Here is a 19451-nt window from a genome sequence, read left to right as displayed (position 1 = left end):
TTATTTTCTGCCTGCTTTAAATCTGCTGTTATTTTTCTATTAAGATAAAAATCACTGTTTGGATCCAACAGATTTTTTGTTTGCAAGCTGGTGAATTTGTATTTATCTCATGGCTAAAATTCTGAAGTAAAAGCTATAGGATCTTTGTGTGTGTGTGTGTGTGTGTGTGTGTGTGTGTGTGTATGTGTATGTGTGTATATATTTAAAAGGCCTTATAATTTCTATAATTCGATGTTTAATTGGCAATTCAATCCATTTTAATTTCCCTCTAGTTCACTGGACTTTTTCTCTCTGTACCTAATGATGTAAATTTTACTATTTGATTTTCACCTGATTTGTTTCCTTTAATATGTGAATTTAAGACGACTTAGCTGACAACTGCCTAGGGTTGCCAATAATTGATACAGGTTATTGAAACAGGTTTTCAAGAATTTTAAAGTCTGAGAGGAGAAAAAAGAGTTTTTTATGACTCTATAAGATGTACTTCTATTGGCATGCCTAATACATCTATCTATTTATGTGTTGTGTACACAATGTTTCACTACTGAAAATATATAAAAGAGCTCTAATTAATTGGCTTCAGAAAATAAAAGCTCTTGAATCAAATACTTTGTCAGGAAAAAAGAAAAGAGTAGTCAAATGCTTTTTCAGGTTTACGTAACTTAAGTAAAATTTTAATAAATAAGATAGCTTTAAAATTATTGGTAAAGTGTAATAATATTAGAAATATCTTAAGAATTTCCAGCATGCATTTTTATTTGTGCTTATTAATCAAGAAATTCATACATATCCCTGCAAATACTATAAGGCATCAAAATTTGGAATAGGGATTACAAAACTCTAAACCAAGCCCCAAACAGAATGACCTTTGCTTGTGTAATTTCTAATAAATAAGACATTGATATTTGTTTAATGAAACTAGCTACATCTTGAATTTAGTAAGATTACCATAACTTCTAATCTTATGGCTTTAGGCAGTCAAGTCCACAGGCAGTAAGATTTGTTTTGGGAAAGGACTGTTATCATCTTTGTTTCAAAGCTAAAGTATAAACTAAGTTCCTCCAAAAGTTAGTTTGGCCTATGCCCAGGTATGGACAAGAAGAGTTTGGAGGTTAAAAACAAGATGGAGTCAGTTAGGTCAGATCTTATTCGCTGTCTCTGTTGTAATTTTGCAATGGTGGTTCCATAACTTTAAATGATGAGTATGACAGTTTTCATAAATAATCTAGATGAATGATTAAAATAAAATAATTAGGTAAATGTAATGGCATAAATACTTGTAGACAAATGTCACAATTTAGAATCTAAAGTTATATTAAATTAAGTAATAGATATTTCATTATTTGGGTATTTTCTAATAAAAAAACATTTGTAGGAAAACATTCTTTCTAAAAAAATTGTGTTCTTTTTAAAAAGTTGAACAATTTTTGTCTAATTCAAAGCTTATTTAAAGGTTATATATAAAACAAGGTAAAAGGAATAAGGAAATAAGAGAGGTGGAAAGAAGTTATAAAAATAAAGAGGTTTTTTTTGGTAAAAAAAAAAAAAAGCTTAGAAAGATAAATAATTTTATATGAGAAAGAATCTTATATGGTAAATTTAGTCCTAGAATAAAATGACTAGTTATTTAAGAAACAGGGATGTTCAGGACAAACCAGAAAGCTCAGGCATATCATGAATGGTCTGTGTAAGTCACAATAAGAGGATTTATTTTAAAAAAGTTTTTATACAATCAAGTTATCTATAATTAAAGGTACATCATACGGTCTTTCTAGAGATCGGGCTTGATGTAAAAAAACTTACACACTAAATTGGTTAGAACAATGAAATTTTCTTAAGGAATTGATTTACTCTTAATAAATTATAAGAGCTTTTAATTTTTTTTAACCCTGATATGATTTGGCTCTGTGTCCCCACCCAAATCACCTTGAATTGTAATGATCCCCACATGTCATGGAAAGGAGCCAGTGGGAGGTAATTGAATCATGAAGGTGGATTTTTCCCATGCTATTCTCATGATAGTGAATAAGTCTCACAAAATCCGATGGTTTTACAAAGGGAAGTTGCCCTGCACATGCTATGCGCTCTTGCCTGGTGACATGTAAGATGTTCCTTTGCTCTTCCTTGGTCTTCTGCCATGATTGTGAGGCCCCCCAGCCATATGGAAGAGTGAGTCCATTAAACCTCTTTCCTTTATAAATTACCCAGTCTCAGGTATGTCTTTATTGCCAGCATGAGAACAGACAAATACAAACCCAAAGTTCAACTGTTATTACATCTCACCATTTTCAGTTTTCTCTCCTCCTTTAAAGGGCATGAAGTAGTAACACTCTCCTTTAACTTATTTTCAGCTCATATAAGTTTTTTCCTCAAGTTTTATTTGTTGTGGCCTAATGCTAACAATGTTTTCTTAAAGATCTAAAGGAAATGTTGTCTTCTGACATAATATTCTGTGCAGTGCAGAAGGTCTTTTCTTTTGCCTTTTGGTAACTGGCCTAACAGATTTTATGGTTTATTGAAACAATTCTTATGTCATTGTTATTAAGTTTTGGTTTGCTTAGGAAAAAAACAGAAATAAAAATTTTTTTAAATTAAGATTATTACATTCATGTATCTATCTGTATGTGCTTTTAAAGTATTTGTGACATTGAGTTACAGGGCTTTGACTCCTGGGTCTAAAAAGGACACCAAATCCTGCTAGATCTTAAACAGTGTCAGCAATTAAAGCCTCATCTTCAGGCCTGGTAGAAGACGCCAATCAAAATAAACTGCATTCTTAGACACAGGGCTAGAAATTAAAGCTATTCAACGCCTTAAGGCCCAGGGGCTATCATGGAAGAGGTGGGCATGTGAGATAGTAAGGGCCAATTTTGAGAGATAAAATAAGTTCAGTTTCTCTATAAGTTAATCATTAATGTCAAATACACACTGATGCAAGACCAGCATATGGGGCCCTGTATCAGATTAATAAGGTTTTCTTGAAGCATTAACTGACTTTTTAATAAAGGTTATAAAAGGCTTATGGAAGTTATATCTTATGGTCAAGATTCACACTTTATAGATTGTTCATAAAATTTTGAAAAACAAATTTATTTGTTTTATTTGGGCTTCATGCTGTTTTATTTGGGCTTATAGTTTGGAAAGTTAAGTCTCCTTTCTCAAAGAATGAAGGTTTTTGCCTTTTTTTGGGAAATAACTTGAGTTATCACTTTGGTCAAATGAATGACTTATTTTACAATGACCTCTGATATCAAGTGTTTTAAATCTTTGATATTTTACAAACTTTCCAAAATCAAATTATAAATTATGTATTTTTCTGACCTAATTAATCCTTTAAGATGTTAGTTTCCCTGAAGTCCAAAGATGACATAATTTGGCTTATTTGGTATAAAAATTATACAGGAAACATTGTCAAATATGAAATAGTGTTTGGTTTTCTTTGGGTTATATTTATGTAAATATGTTATTGGTATGTGTTCCAAAATCATAGAAAACGTCTATAATTCTGATTGACTTAGTGTATATTATCAGTAGTAATTATGTTAATTAGTTATGTTGTGTTAATTAATTATGTTAATTATAACATGACATAATTATGTTAAATTATCGTGTGCCACAGAGGTAACAAATTTCCTTGTCAATTGTGTCTTTGACTATGGCTGCCCTAAACTTTTTGTCATCCACAGACAATTGTCTTGTTTTGGTCCTCTTTAGAAGGTGGTATTATAATCAGTTATGAAACTCTAACAGGTGCTGTTAAATACAAGTTTCTGATAACTTTGGAGATTGTGACATTAGAATAGAAGAAAAACTTTCATGACTCATGGAGAACTGAAATATTCATGAATATGAAGCAGAACAGGAATTAACTACATGGACTGAACTAATAGAAGACTGAAGTAATCTTTTTGACTTTGTGCTTAAAATGTTGCTGATCCTTTGTTTTTTCAGAGTCAAGGAAAATTTTCTTTTGAGCTATTAACAGCTTTTAACAGTTTAGTATATGCCTATGGAACAACATTTAGAATATATTTGTTTATCTCCACATGATTCCTCCAGAATTTGGAAACTATTTGTGAGTATTCATAACTTATGGCCCTACAATTCATTGCATAAGTGCAATAAGAATCTATTTTCATTTATAACAGGACACAATTGGAGAAACTGATTATTTTACCAAGGCTTTGACTGAAATGGCATGCTTTCCTTTAAGGAATCAAACTTGAGTTATGGAGTCAATACCTTGTCTGTACAGTCCCTGTATAGGGTTCCTGACCTGTGCTAAGTAAAGAATGTCACTTTCTGACAGGTCCAGGAGTCCCAAGTTTATCTTGGAACTTCAAGAGGAGAGGAATTCACCCAACTCAGGTATTTGTTGGTACAAATCTACGTCTTGGCTTGGCTTTAACAAAGTTTTATCTGAGATTCCTTCTATGGAACAAAGTTCCATCAAAGCCAATTTAAAAGCCTATGTAAAAAATCATTATTCTTGCTGTACTGTGTACAAATAATCAGTCCAAGTATAATAAAGCAAATCAGTCCTACCACGATTTGTCTTTAGTAAAAATGAGAAACTGGAGATTTAAAAAGTATGTTTCAAAAAATATAGTACACCTATTGTTAGCTTGGATCGAATTATAATTTTTCTTGGCTACAAGTCTTTCAAATAATGTTTCCATTTTTTTTCTTTCTTTATTTCCCCATTTTTCCTAATTTGGAGTCACTGAAAACTAAGCTGTGCTTTTGTAAAGCTCTGTGAACTGAAGCTAGACAACTCAAATTTCAGAAGAAAATAACAGCAACCTATTTACATACATAAGCAACTTTCATACCTGCCTACTGATGTATGGACTTCAGAGTAATGTGGCCTACGTCTATTTTCCAGGATTGTTATTTCATTTGTTGTTGTTTTTCTCCTTTCCTCTCCCTATGTTCTCTTCAGAGGACATGAGATTTCACAACCTGCTAAAAATGAACTTTCATAATAACTCTGGGCCTACTCATCTAGGAATCCATGAGTAATCAGAACAAACCTGAGACTAGAGACTCATTTTCTTCTGAATTTCTTTCTCCAAAATATTTTAAAAAAGAAAAGGGGGTAAACGTGAGAGGAAAATAGATCTTGTGACCTCCAAATCACTAAGCTAAAGGGAAAAGTCAAGCTGGGAAATGCTCAGGGCAAACTTGCCTCCCATTCTGTTCAGTCACCCCTGCTTACTAAGATAAATGCATATCTGATTGCCTCCTTTGGAGAGGCTAATCCGAAACTCAAAAGAATGCAGCCATCTGTCTCTTAACTACCTATGACCTGGAAGTCCCCTCCCAGCTTCCAGTTGTCCCGCTTTTTCTTTGAGTTGTCCCACCCTTCTGGACCAAACTAGTGTTCATCTTACATATGTTGATCGATGTCTCATGTCTCCCTAAAATGTATACAACCAAACTGTGCTCTGACCACCTTGGCTTCATGTCATCAGGACCTCCTGAGGCTGTGTCATGGGTGTGTATCCTCAATCTTGGCAAAATAAACTTTCTAAATTAACTGAGACCTGTCTCCGATATTCAGGGTTCACAATTCCAAACCTTCCCTTTTTCAATTTATAACTCTTTTATCTGACAGTAATTTTTTTATTTATAATATTTTTACTTATTTGTTCAATTGTAGTACAAATAAAGAAGTTTCAAAACTGATAACCCATACCTCTGTGAGGAAAAAAATTTACTAACTAGCAGGTAGTGTTTGTGTACATTTCTTTTTATCTTTAGCCTTATGGTATACCATCAAAGTACTGTTTTCTGAAGTTATTTAGGTCAGTCTTTTAATTTTTTTCCTGCCTCCCTGAAGTGTGATTATGAAATTTATTTTTCATATAGTTATATTTATTTGTGGTTGTATTCTATTTTGGGTTTCATTCACCTCCTAGTTGATTTTAATTATGTATTACTTTGGAGGGGGGCAGTATGTTAAACTTTCCCTTGTGAAAGATGAAAGTCATACTAAAAGGAATACTCAGAAGAGTGTTGCTTCTCACTTGTCTCTACTATTCTCTTTCCACTTTCTTCTTCTTTCCACCTAATTCCCTTCTCCTCCTGCAGATTTAGTTATCTTTTGTTAATGGCACCTCTGTGCGGTACCTCTGTTACCATTAATGCCGCAATGTTGACACATTATCAAACAAAGTTCACAGTTTACACTAGGGTTGACTCTTTGTGTTGTATATTCCATGGATTTTGTAAAATGTATATGGATGTGTTTCCACCTTTATCATACCATACCGTACAAACTAATCTACAGTATTAGTTATCTATTGCTGTGTAATAAGTTTTCAGAAACTTACAATTTAATACAAAACAAGCAGCTTAAAACCACATAGATTTGTTATCTCACGAGGCTGCAAACAAGATGTTGTTTGGGCCATGTTCTTATGTAAAGATCATAACCCTCTGCTTGGTCCTCCCCCATGCTCCTCCATGGCCTCAACTCCTAGAGGTCCTCTCCATAGGCAGTTACAACAAGACAGCTACCATCTTCAAGGCCACCAGGAGAATTTCTCAATTCAATCCGCTAAGGCAGAGTCTTCTATAATGTAATATAATCAAGTGACTGACTACCCTACATCCTTTGCTATATTTCATTAGTTAGAAGCAATTCAGAGGTTCTTCCTGTAGTCAAGGAGTAAGGATTATTCAAAGGTGAACTCAGTGGAGGTCCCTCTAGGGTGTGTCTATCATAGTAGCTGCATTCATTTTTGATTAGTTCTTCCTGAAATTCTTTTGCATAAGTGTGTAGATACACATATATTTTCTTTTAGCCTCTTCTTTCTTATATGATGAATAGGAGACGATTGATCATTTTGTACTTTGCTATTTTCACCTAGCAGTAGATGTGGGAAATCATTTCATACAAGCAGATAGAAATCTTTTTTCTTTTTTTTCAAAATATGTTTACTGTTTTCCTCCCAACTTGGAGAGGTCTTTTCTGGTGGCTGTCTCGGTGGGGTCTAAGCCCCTCTTTCATTTTTACAGTCCTTCATTGTTGGGATGTACTATAATTTTTCCAACCATTCTCCCAGGATAGACATTTAGGGTTTCTCCGCTGTTTTGCAATTACAAATATTGCTTTAGTCAGTGACCTGTACATATGTGTTTTCATAATATTGCAGTTGTATCTTCTGGACAGATTCCTAGACATGGGATTACTGGCTTAAAGGTAAGTGCATATGTAGTTTTGTTAAGTGATACCAAATTCCCCTACAGAATGGTTGAACTAGCTCACATTCTCACTAGTGATGTATGAGACTACCTTTTCTACTATGCCTTCCCCAACAAAATGTTTTATTAGACTTTCCATTTTGCAAGCGTCCCTCTTTTAATGAAAAAATAATTTTTCCAAGTCATTGCTGAAATCCTAATAAAAAATTACTGTTCCTCCAACAAATATTTGTTGAGGACCTACTCAATAATCTAGGTAATATGTGGGAATGCAACTGTGAGCAAAACAAAAACAGTCTCTTCCCTGATGGCATTTCAATCTGGCAACACAGAGAGATGTATGCCAGATGATGAAACCCCACACAGTCACAGAATGTTGCATGCTGGATTGTTCCATGATCCATTCAGTGAATCTGGGAACTGTGTCTCCCAGAATCCTCTTTCCTGTATTGTTCTAGATTGTAGTGGGCCAACAGGTAAATCTGCCCAAGATTTTTAGGGGTGGAAATAAATCAGTGACCTTTATTCTCTGCAAGTCCTTGTAACCAGAATTCTGGATGGACTGGTGCTTGGGTTTCTGGGGTGGTTTCAATTGTTCCCGTTCTCTTCTGCTTTGCGCCCAGCTTTTCTTACTGCCCACTGGTCTTGATGACCAACTACAGCACTGGTCCACTATCTGATGTTAGGCTGCAGAACCATAGAGCTGGTAGCTGCACTGGGATAACCCCGTCTAGTAGACCTCTCCAGAAGCTTCCATTTGCCATCTTACTCTGGCAGTTGGAGACAATTTCTCAGACTTCCCTGCAGATCCAACTTGTCCACCTACCCAGTGCTTTGGGACTAGCAGTGACCCTTCTTTGGTTGTCTCACTCTCTCTTTTAGACGTTTGCTACCCTAGCTCCTCTTAAAGTTGCAGGAGGTCGATTTCCCATAATAAATCTCTCATTCTTTAATGCTCATAATGTTTCTGCTTCCCTCACTGAACCCTGACCGATACATGCGGTAAGTGCGGTGGAGAACCAAGTGCTATAACAGCATGTTGAACAGAAGGTCTTCAACTAATCTGGGGATCAGATAAAGTTCTCTGGGAAGATGACATTTTATCTGAGGTCTGCAGGGAGTTTAGGAGTTATCTGGGTATTTGCTGCATCTGGGCTCACTCAACATTTATTCCAGCCGCCTGATATCTCTTCCTGAATTCCAGAGGCTAAAAGGCTAAACACTGCATTTCCTTTTCCCTCTTTCCCCTTCTTTTAAAAGATTTTATTTTTAGAGCCTCTAGGTTCAAAGCAAAATTGAGCTGAAAGTACAAAGGGTTCCCACATACCCTTTCCGCCCCAAATACACATCCTCTTGCATCATCAGCATCCTGCCCCAGTGCGGTGGCTCCCAATGCCTTCCCTCTAAAGATCTACTCAGAGTGTGGCAGTCTTCCCAATGTCCCACTCCCTCAGGGGCAAGTGCTCCTCCTGACTGCATCTAGTCAGCCATCTTGCCCCTCTATCCTAGGTTCAGTCTTTGGAACTCAATGAAAGTTCCTTTTTATTTCTAGTTTGCTGAGAGTTTTAAATCATGAATAAATGCTGGACTTTGTAAAATGCCTTTTCTGTATCTATTGCTACGATTGTGTTGTTTTTCTTCTTTAGGCTGTTGATATGACAGAATACAATAATTGATTTTAAAATGTTGGATCAGCCTTGTATATGTGGAATAAATCCGACTTGGTTGTGGTATGTAATTCTTTTTACGTATTATTGGATTCAGTTTGCTAATGTTTTGTTGAGGATTTTTGCATTTATGTTTTAAAGATATAGTGGTGTGTAATTCTCCTTTCTTATAATGTCTTTGTCTAGTTTTGGTGTTAGAATAATACTGGCCTCATAGAATGAGTTAGGGAGTATTCCTTCTGCTTCTACCTTCTGGAAGAGATTGTAGAAAATTAATATTATTTTTTCCTTAAATGTTGGTGGAATTTACCAGTGAAACCATCTGGGCCTAATGGTTTCTATTTTAGAAGGTTATTAATTATTGATTCACTTTATTTAATAGATGCTGGCCTATTCAAATGATCTATTTCTTCTTATGTGAGTTTTGGCTAATTGTATCTTTCAAAGAATTGGTCCATTTCATCTAGGCTATCAAATTTCTGAGCACACAGTTGTTTATAATATTCCTTTTATTCCTTTAATGTCCATGGAATCAGTGGTGATGGCCCCTCATTTATTTATAGTATTAGTTTTTTGTGTATTCTGTCCTTTTTCTTAGTTGCCTGGCTAGAGATTTATTAATTTTGTTGATCTTTTCAAAGAATCAGCTTTTGGTGTCATTGCTTTTCTCTATTGATGTCCTATTTTCAATTTCATTTATTTCTACTCTAATTTTTGTTATTTCTTTTCTTCTGCTTACTTTGGACTTAATTTGCTCTCCTTTTTTTGTTTCCTAAAGTACAAGCTTAGATTATTGATTTTAGGTCCTTTTTTGTTTTTTCTAATGTGTGTGTTCAATGTTATACATTTTCCTTTAAACACTGTTTTAAAGGGGTGGGGCAGCGGGGAGGGGAGACAGAGTCTCACTCTGTCACCCAGGCTGGAGTGCAGTGGCACAATCTTGGCTCACTGCAACCTCCATCTCCTGGGTTCAAGCGATTCTCCTGCCTTAGCCTCCCGAGTAGCTGGGAACACACGTATGTGCCACCACACACAGCTAATTTTTGTATTTTTAGTAGAGATGGTGTTTCACTATGTTGGCCAGGCAGGTCTCAAACTCCTGACCTCAGGTGATTCACCTGCCTTGACTTCTCAAAGTGTGGGGATTACAGACATGAGCCACCGCACCCAACTGCATCTTACAAATGTTGATGTTATATTTTCATTTTCATTTAGTTCAAAATATTTTTAAATTCCTCTTGAGAGTTCTTTTTTGACCCATGTGTTATTTAGAAGTATGTTGTTTAATCTCCAATTATTCTGAGATTTTCTAGCTATCTTATGTTATTGATTTCTTGTTTAATTTTGTTGTGGTCTAAAGGCATACATTGTATGATTTCTTTTCTTTTACACTTGTTAAGGTATATTTTATGGACTGGAATATGGTCTATCTTGGTGAGTGTTCCACATGAGCTTGCGAAGAATGTGTATTCTACTGATGTTTGGGAGAAGTATTCTATAAATGTCATTTAGATCCAGCTGTTAGATGGTGCTGTTCAATTCAACTATGTCCTTACTGACTTTCTGCCTGCTGGCTCTGTTCATTACTGAGAGGGCTGTTAAGTCTCCAACTATAATAGTGGCTTTGTCTATTTCTCCTGCAGTCCATTTTTGCTTCACGTGTTTTGACACTCTATTGTGAGTGGCATACACATTAAGGACTGTTACATCTTCTTGAAGAATTGACCCCTTCATCATTATGTAAATGCCCCTCTTTATTCTGGATAATTTTCCTTACTCTGAAATCTGCTTTGCAGAAATTAACATAGCTATTCCAGCTTTCTTTTGGTTAGTATTAGCATGGTATATCTTTCTCCTTCCTTTTACTTTTAATCTATATATGCCTTTATATTTAAAGTAAACTTCTTGTAGACAACATGCAGCTAGGTTTCTGAATGAGAGTCAGGATTTGTAAATAAGACACAATCATATGAGCCTTGAATTCAGAACTGATTTAACGGCCGAGTGAGTCAAGGCTGGAGGAAGTGGTTTTGCCAGTACGGTGTGTAGGAGGGGTGTTAGATTTGGAGCTGCAGCTCCAGCAGCAACTTCTCGGTTTGACAAGTTGGTTTCTTGATTGTATCAGGGCCAACAGCTTCCTCTGCCACCCAGTCATGAGGTTGAAGATATTAGTAGCCTAGTGAGGAATGCCTTTACTAGGGTGTGCAAAATTGGTTCAACTAAACTAAATGTTAAAGATGATCACATGGGCCAGATGCAGTGGCTCACGCCTGTAATCCCAACACTTTGAGAGGCCCAGGTGGGAGGATCACTTGAAGTCGGGAGTTCAAGCCCAGCCTGGCCAACATGGTGAAACCCCGTCTCTACTAAAAATACAAAAATTAGCTAGGCATGGTGGTATGTACCTGTAATCCCAGCTACTCGGGAGGCTGAGGTGAGAGAATCACCCAGATTGGGTGACAGAGCGAGACTCTGTCCAAACAACCACAGCAACAACAAAGGTGATCACATGGCTGAGTGTGGTGGCTCATGCCTATAATCCTAGCACTTTGAGAGGCCAAGGCAGGAGGATCGCTTGAGCTCAGGAGTTCAACTCAAGCCTGGTCAATATAGCAAGACCTTTTCTCTACTAAAAAATATTAGCCGGGTGTGGTAGCACATGCCTGTAGTGACAGCTACATGGGAAGCTCAGGTGGGAGGATAGCTTGAGCCTAGGAAATCATGGCTGCAGTGAGCCTTGATTGCCTCACTCCAGCCTGGGTGACAGAGTGAGGCCCTGTAAAAAAAAAAAAAGAGAGAAAGACCATATGACCATATGGCCATTTTGGGGTCTTCATGCTACTGGAAAATAGGCTCAAAGGAGGACCACTTAGTTGGAAGTGAAGTACAAATATGGGAAGAGGGTTATGCATATCAGTCAGATAAATGAAGGGATTACTAACTGTGGAGGTTATCTATGAACTGGCTTGCTCAACACCTATTTCATCTCCTTCTAGTGTACCTTTCTACTCTGTAGAGGCTGGAAAGCCAAAAATGATGACTAAGACTTCCTTGCAGGTAAGCTTTCATCCATTTTAAGATTCTGCCTATCAGATATATTTGCTTGGTAATTGAAATCGGAATTGAGTGAGTGGGAAAAGAGGCAGGATGTAAAGCATGGATTTGCGGGTATAGGTTGTCATAGTGGAGGTGTGGCTCTGGGGATAGAAGTGGTAACAACAGCTTCATGATTTGATGAGCAGCTCCTTGTTGTGGTAGAAGCAGCCATTCCCTTAACAGATCAGTTCTGGGACGTGACTCTGGGAGTCTTTTCTGGAAACTCAGTCTAGGGCCTGCTTTTCCGGCACCCTCAAGGATTCTGGAGAATACTGTAACCACTAGGGCTGCACACAAGGAGGAAATGCGATGTTGGAAGAAGTGAGAAAAACCCAGGCCAATGGAGCACAAAGGGTGAAACATAGGTTGGAGGTCAGCAGGGGCCAGATTGCTATAGGCCACCAGCCTTCTTGGCTTAACCTATGGCACTATGAAGCCATGCTTTTGAAGGTGGAATACTGTTAATCAGCCCTTATCTTTATCTTCAATCAGTTCACTATTTACTTACTTACTTACCTTCTTTCTTTCTTTCTTTTCTTTTTTTGAGATGGAGTCTTGCTCTGTCACCCAGGCTGGAGTGCAGTGGTGCAATCTTGGCTCACTGCAACCTCTGCCTCCTGGATTCAAGCGATTTTCCTGCCTCAGCCTCCTAAGTAGCTGGGATTATAGGCAAGCGCCACCATGCTCAGCTATTTTTTTGTATTTTTAGTAGAGATGGGGTTTCATCATGTTGGCCAGGCTGGTCTCAAACTCTTGATCTCAGGTGATCTGCCTACCTCGGCCTCTCAAAGTGCTGGGATTACAGGTGTGAGCCACCATGCCCAGCCAGTTCAGTGTTTTCAACAGAAAGACATTACATTGCGGTGGTCAGTTTAGGCTAGATGTGAAGAGCACATCCTTTTAGCAGGTGGTTTTAAGACCCAAAGGAAACGAGTGGCTAGTGTTATGACTTTTAGGAGGAGGCCAACAACCCATTTAGGGGCTACATAGAGCAAGTCTTTCTTTTCTTTTCTTTTCTTTTCTTTTCTTTTCTTTTTGAGATGGAGTTTCAGTCTGGTTGCCCAGGCTGGAGTGCAATGGCGCACCTCTGCCTCCTGGGCTCAAGCGATTCTCCTGCCTCAGCTCCCCGAGTAGCTGGGATTACAGGCATACGCCAGCATGTCCAGCAAATTTTGTATTTTTAGTAGAGACGAGATTTCTCCATGTTGGTCAGCCTGGTCTCGAACTCCTGACCTCAGGTGATCCACCCATCTCGGCCTCCCAAAGTGCTTGGATTACAGGCGTGAGCCACCGCACCCAGCCTAGAGCAAGTCTTTTGTTGCAGCAGGAAACTGGACTGGATGGCCCTTCATGGACCAGGCAGCCTGGTGATTCTGGACCTCCTCCCCAGATTGGCCTCATCTCTCCATTGTGCTCACCTCTCTGTGGGATTTGACCCAGGGATACAAATGAATCCAACTCTTCATCTTTTCCAGAGAGCATACTTCATGCTGTTTTCTACTTTAAGAATTGTTGCTCCAGAATAGCCATCTCACATCCACCCCACCCTGGCCTGACTGCCCCACTCATATTATAAATCTCTCAGCACATACCAGGCGTGGTGGCTCACACCTGTAATCCCAGCACTTTGGGAGGCTGAGGCAGGAGGATCACTTGAGCTCAGGAGTTCAAAATCAGCTTGGGCAACACAGGGAGACCCTGTCTGTAGAAAAAATTTTAAAAATAAGCTGGACATGATGGCACACATCTGTAGTCCCAGCTACTCAGGAGGCTGAGGTGGGAGGATTGCTTGAGCCTAGGAGGTTGAGGCTGCAGTGAGCTGTGATTGCACCACTGCACTCCAGCCTGGGCAACAGAGTAAGACCCTGTCTCAAAAAAAAAAAAAAAAAAATCTCTAAGCACGATTATGAAAGCAAATTTCTCCTTTGTGGTTGAATTAAACAGGGCCTACAAGAATCCCTCTTTCCATATATCTTACTCCAAAGGCCTTCCCCTGTGGGTAACCCACCTCCTATCCTTCCTTCAGCAATAATCCAGCCCTCTGCCTTTTTATAAAGTATTGTACATCTTTGCATATTCTTATTTGTGTATCTGATCTGTCCCCCAAACAAGGGGCTTCTCAAAGCCTGGGGGTCTCTAAGGATAGAGGCTAACACAGTTCGGATGTTTGTCCCCACCTAGATCTCATATAGAAATGTAATTCCTAATATTGGAGGTGGAGTCTGGTGGGAGGTGTTTGGATCAAGGAGGCAGATCTCTCATGAATGGCTTGGGCCATCCCTTTGGTGATAGGTGAGCTCTCACTCTGAGATCTCTTGCTTGTTCCTGTTTTCTCCATGTGACGTGCCTGCTCCCTCTCCACTTTCCGCCATGACTGTAAGCTTCCTGAAGCCTCCCTAGGAGCCGAGCATATGCTGGCACCATGCTTTCTGTAAAGCCTGCAGAACCATGTGGCCGTTAAACCTCTTTTCTTTATAAACTACCCAGTCTCAGGTATTTCCTTATAGCAGTGCAGGAGCGGCCTAATACAGAGGCTATCTCTTCCTTCAGACTGAGAATCCCTGGAGAATATGAAATGGTCTTTCCCATCAGACAGGAAACTCCCTGCACCTCATACTCCTCTGTCTCTCTCCGTCATACGCCAGGAAGATGCAAGAAACTTCTCCTTCAGTTTACAACAAATGGGGAGTTCCCAGACACAGAACATGAGCAGTGACAGCCTCTGAGAGGAAAACTCTGGTGGCTTTAGGGGGATCAAAGCAAGTCCCTACTCCTCTCCTCTCCTGTGCTGAAAACTCAGAGCAGACTCGGCATGGTAGCTCATGCGTATAATCCTAGTACTTTGGGAGGCCAAAGTGGGAGGATCAATTGAGCTCAGGAGCTTGAGACCAGCCTGGGCAACACAGTGAAACTTCATCTGTATTAAAACAAACAACAAAACAAAACAAAACAAAACAAAAAAACAAAATTCAGAGGGGACAGGGGAGGTGGCACACTGCTGTCCTTCCTGTTCCCCTGCCATGTAGCACAGGGCCTGTGGAATGAAACGGGCTCTGTCAGTGTGTGCTGGGTGATGGACTGGATGAATAAATGGTACATCTGTGTGCCTAGGGGGCCCATTCCAGACACCAGGTAGTAAGGCAGCCAGATGAGTTCCAGGCCTGGCCTTTGAGACACTCTGAGCTGATGGACAAGTTGCTTGTCTGGGCCCCAGTCAACTCACCACTGGACAGATCTCTGAGAGATCTGTGGCCTAAAGTTTCCAGAGCCCAAGCCTTACTACTGAGAAGATCCATGGATGTGGGGAAGCACCTACTCATGCTCCCTCAGAGAGTCTGTGTTTGGTTTACATTGAAGCCAGGCATAGTGCCATGTGCCTGTAGTTCTAGCTACTCTGGAGGCTGAGGTGGGAGGATGGGAACCCGGGAGTTCAAGGCTGCAGTGAGCTGTGATCACACCACTGTACTCCAGCCTGGGCAACAGAGTGAGACCACCTCCCTAAAAAAATAAAAATGAAGATGAAAACGAAAAAAACTAAAAGAATTTGATTTTCTCACAACAAATAGGTGTCCTGGTTAGTGCTGGCTGCCCATTCCATCATTTTTTCAGTCGACTTTCTGAGACTATCAAACTGCAGTAAAGTCTCCTTTGGCTCCGGGATGCAACCAGGATCTTCTCTAGTCAAATGTCTCTGAGGCCAGCTGGGGTCAGTGGAAACTGTGGCGAGAGGGATGGGGAAGAGCGGGTTCTATCTTGGCTCACATCCTGGAGTTATTTCTGTCCTGCCCAGGAGAGGCCACCCACCCTGGAACTGGACTCTTCCTTGGCTTTAAGATGTGAAGTCAGGCAGCTGGAAGGACAGACACCTCATCTGACCACTGTTCTATGGACCAAAGGCAGGATGAGCATGGTGGGTGCAAAGGCTGCAGTTGGAAGCTTGAAACCCTTGCCTGGAAAATGAAGAGCCAGGCTCTGATTTGGAATGAATATGCTTAAAATAAAAATAATTATGCAGAGTTGGAGGAGCTTTTAACACAGATGGAGTTCAATCATCCCAATGTATTGATGGAGAAACAGGCTCAGCAAGTTCATGGCAGAAATGGGGCTCTAATCCTCTGTAAGGCTTCGCCCAGAGCCATAGCTATCAGGGAACATGAAATCTGTCCAGTGCAACCACCTTCTCTCATCATGTCTGCCACCTGCTTAAGACTCTCCTTCAAGTAAGCAGCATGTTCTTACTGACCACAAAGTAGCCACTGTCAGGGTGACTCTGGCAGTGACCTTGATAGCCTCTAGAATGCAAAATGCACTTGACTTATGCAAATACAAACACTTGGTGGCCCTTTGACTGCCAGGGAGCATTATGGACCCTTGGTTGAGTTTCACTTGGACATATGAACTTCTGATCTCAACTGACTCATTTAGTTGGAGCAGGGAATCCCAATGCCTTTAGAAATAGAAAATGAATATGACTCAGGATGAAACATCAGTGGAAACAGACCTTTCAAAATTGATTTTAAAAAAATATAACTACTGGTTAGCATAGTCATAAAATTAGACAGTTCTTCCTCCTTATTTAGAAAACAGAATACAGACCGGGTGTGGTGGCTCACGCCTATAATCCCAGCACTTTGGGAGGCTGAGGCGGGCAGATGATTTGAGGTCAGGAGTTTGAGACTAGCCTGACCAACATGGTGAAACCCCGTCTCTACTAAAAATACAAAAGATTAGCTGGGCATGGTGGTGCATAGCTGTAGTCCCAGCTACATGGGAGGCTGAGGTAGGTGGATTGCTTGAACCTGGGAGGCGGAGGTTGCAGCGAACTGAGATCGTGCCACTGTACTTTAGCCTGGGCAACAGAGCAAAACTCCATGTCAAAAAAGGAAAAAAAAAAAAAAAGGAAAGAAAGAGAAAACTGAATACAAGGTCAGGTGTAGTAACTCACACCTGTAATCCCAGCACTTTGGGAGGCCAAGGTGGGAGGATTGCTTGAGGCCAGGAGTTCAAGGCCAGCCTGGCCAACATAGTAAGACACTGTCTCTACAATAAAAGAAAAAGAAAGAAAACAGAGTACAAAGGGTGGAGTCTGGGTCTCCAGTCTTATTCGTCTGTTTGCAGGTCCTGCTATTCCAAGTGTGGTCGTACCTGCCCCATGGGAATCACCAGGGAGCTTGTTAAAAATGTAAAAATCTCAGGCTTTCCGCCAGACCTGGTAGATCACAATCTACATCTTAGCAAAATCCCCCAGTTGACTTGTAGACACAGGAAAATTTGAGATGTACTGCCCGAGAGCACCAAAACATGTCAAACAAAAAATGGACCTGAAACAAAGGAAGAAAATAAAGTATTTACCATGCTTCATTGTAATGAGAATGCATGCAATAACTTCAGGACATTTACGGCAATAGGATTTCTTTTTAAATTAATAGATAGTTCTTTTTAGAACAGCTTTAGATTTACAGAAGAATTGTATAGAGTTCCCATATACTGCCCCCTTATCCCAACACATGCATAGATTTTCCTCCTATTAGCATCATGAATTAGTGTGGCACACTTGTTAAAATTAATGACTCAATATTGATATATTATTATTAAAGCCCATAGTGTACATTAAGGTTCACCTTTGTGATGTACAGTTCTATGGGTTTTGACAAATACATAATGTCATCTATCCACCATCACCATATCCTACAGAACAGTTTCACTGCCCTGAAAATTCTCTGTGCTCTGCCTGTTCATCCCTCTGTCCTCCCAACCCCCTGGTAACCACTGATCTTTCTATTGTCTCCGTAGTTTTGCTTATTCCAGAATGTCATATAGCTGGAGTTATACAGTATATATCCTTTTCAGATTGAATTCATTTATGCCTTTATATTCCTCCATATCTTTTTGTGATTTGATATCTTATTTCTTTTTGATAGCTTATTTCTTACACTATTGCTAAATAGCATCCCATTGTATGGCCGTATCACAGTTTGTTTATACATTCACCTATTGAGAAACCTTTTGGTTGCCTGCAGTTTGGGGAAATGATGAATAAGGCTGCTGTAAACATTTGCGTGCAGGTGTTTGAGTGAACATAAGTTTTCAGCTCTATTGGGTAAATAACTTAGGAGTACAATTGCTGGATCGAATGGTAACACTATATTTAGCTTTGTAAGAAACTGTCAAATTGGAGCAGGGTGTGGTGGCATGCACCTGTAGTCCCAGCTACTCAGGAGGCTGAGGCAGGAGGGATTTCTTGGGTTTAGGAGTTTGAGACTGGAGTATGCTATAATCACACTTGTGAATAGCCACTGCACACAGGCAAAAAATAAACTGTCAAACTGTCTTCCAAAGTGGCTGTGCCATTTTATTTCCACTGGCATTGAATGAGAGTCCCTGTTCCACATCCTTGGCAGCATTTTGTGGTGTTAACGTTTTAGATCTTAGCCATCCTTATAGGTAGGTCATGGTTATTTTGATTTGCAATTTCTAATGACACATGATGTTGAGTGCTTTTTCATATGCTTACCTGTCCTCTGTGTGTCTTCTTTGGCGAAGTGTCTGTTCAGATCTTTTGCTCATTTTTTAATTGAGTTATTCGTTTTCTTATTTTTGAGTTTTAGGAGTTCACTGTATATTTTGGACACAAGTCCTTTATCATATATGTGTTTTAAAGCATTTCTCTTAGTCTGTGACTTTTGTATTGTTCACAAAGCAGAAGTTTCATATTTTAATAAAGTCCAACTTAACATTTACTTTTCCAGCTCCACATTTAGTGGTATCATGTTGGTAACTTGGAATAGGCCATATTGGGGGCATTTACACTGAAGAAATTGGCAGACTCTACAAACCAGGGATTTCCCTCTTCCTTACAAGAGGTGATTGTTAAACCATTTTATAGCACACGACTGCCTCCTATGAACTTTCTACTGAATCATTCCTGTTGGTCTGACTATTACTTTAGTTATAAGTTCTTTTATGTACCAGAGAAGCTTTTTGTTTTGTGTACATGTGTAAGATATTGGTATTTTATTTTGTTTTATTTTTATTTAATTGCTCTTGGCAAGGCATGGTAGCTCATGCCTATAATTCCAGCACTTTGGGAGGCAGAGGCAGGAGGACTGCTTGAGGCCAGGAGTTCCAGAGCATCCAGAGCAACATAGCAAGACCTCATCTCTAAAAAAAAGAAAAAAAAATTAGTCAGCTGTGGTGGCACATGTCTGTAGTCCCAGCTACTTGAGAGGCTTGGGTGCAAGGATCTTTTGAGCCCAGTAGTTCGAGACAGTAGTGAGCCATTATCACACCACTGCATTCCAGCCTGAGTGACGGAGTGAGACCTTGTCTTCTTTTTTTTTTTTTTTTTTTGAGACAGGGTCACACTCTTTCACCCAGGCTGGAGTGCAGTAGCATGATCATGGCTCACTGCAGCCTCTACCTGTGAGGCTCAAGCGATCCTCCCACCTTAGCCTCCCAAGTAGCTGGGACTACACGTGC

The 19451-nt window shown here is 39.5% G+C and overlaps 1 long non-coding RNA gene across 1 annotated transcript in view; it reads left to right on the top strand.

The window, feature by feature from the left end:
• Positions 1-19451, top strand: part of LOC105483099 (uncharacterized) — a 35842-nt gene that overhangs the window by 13719 nt on the left and 2672 nt on the right. Inside the window, exon 2 of the long non-coding RNA XR_988038.2 lies at positions 11873-11933. This is a non-coding gene — a long non-coding RNA (uncharacterized lncRNA). The remainder of the gene's footprint in view (positions 1-11872; positions 11934-19451) is intronic.

This window comes from Macaca nemestrina, chromosome 1 (genome assembly GCF_043159975.1).
Source record: "Macaca nemestrina isolate mMacNem1 chromosome 1, mMacNem.hap1, whole genome shotgun sequence".
NCBI lineage: Eukaryota > Metazoa > Chordata > Mammalia > Primates > Cercopithecidae > Macaca > Macaca nemestrina.
This window is presented reverse-complemented; position numbering and strand designations above follow the sequence as displayed.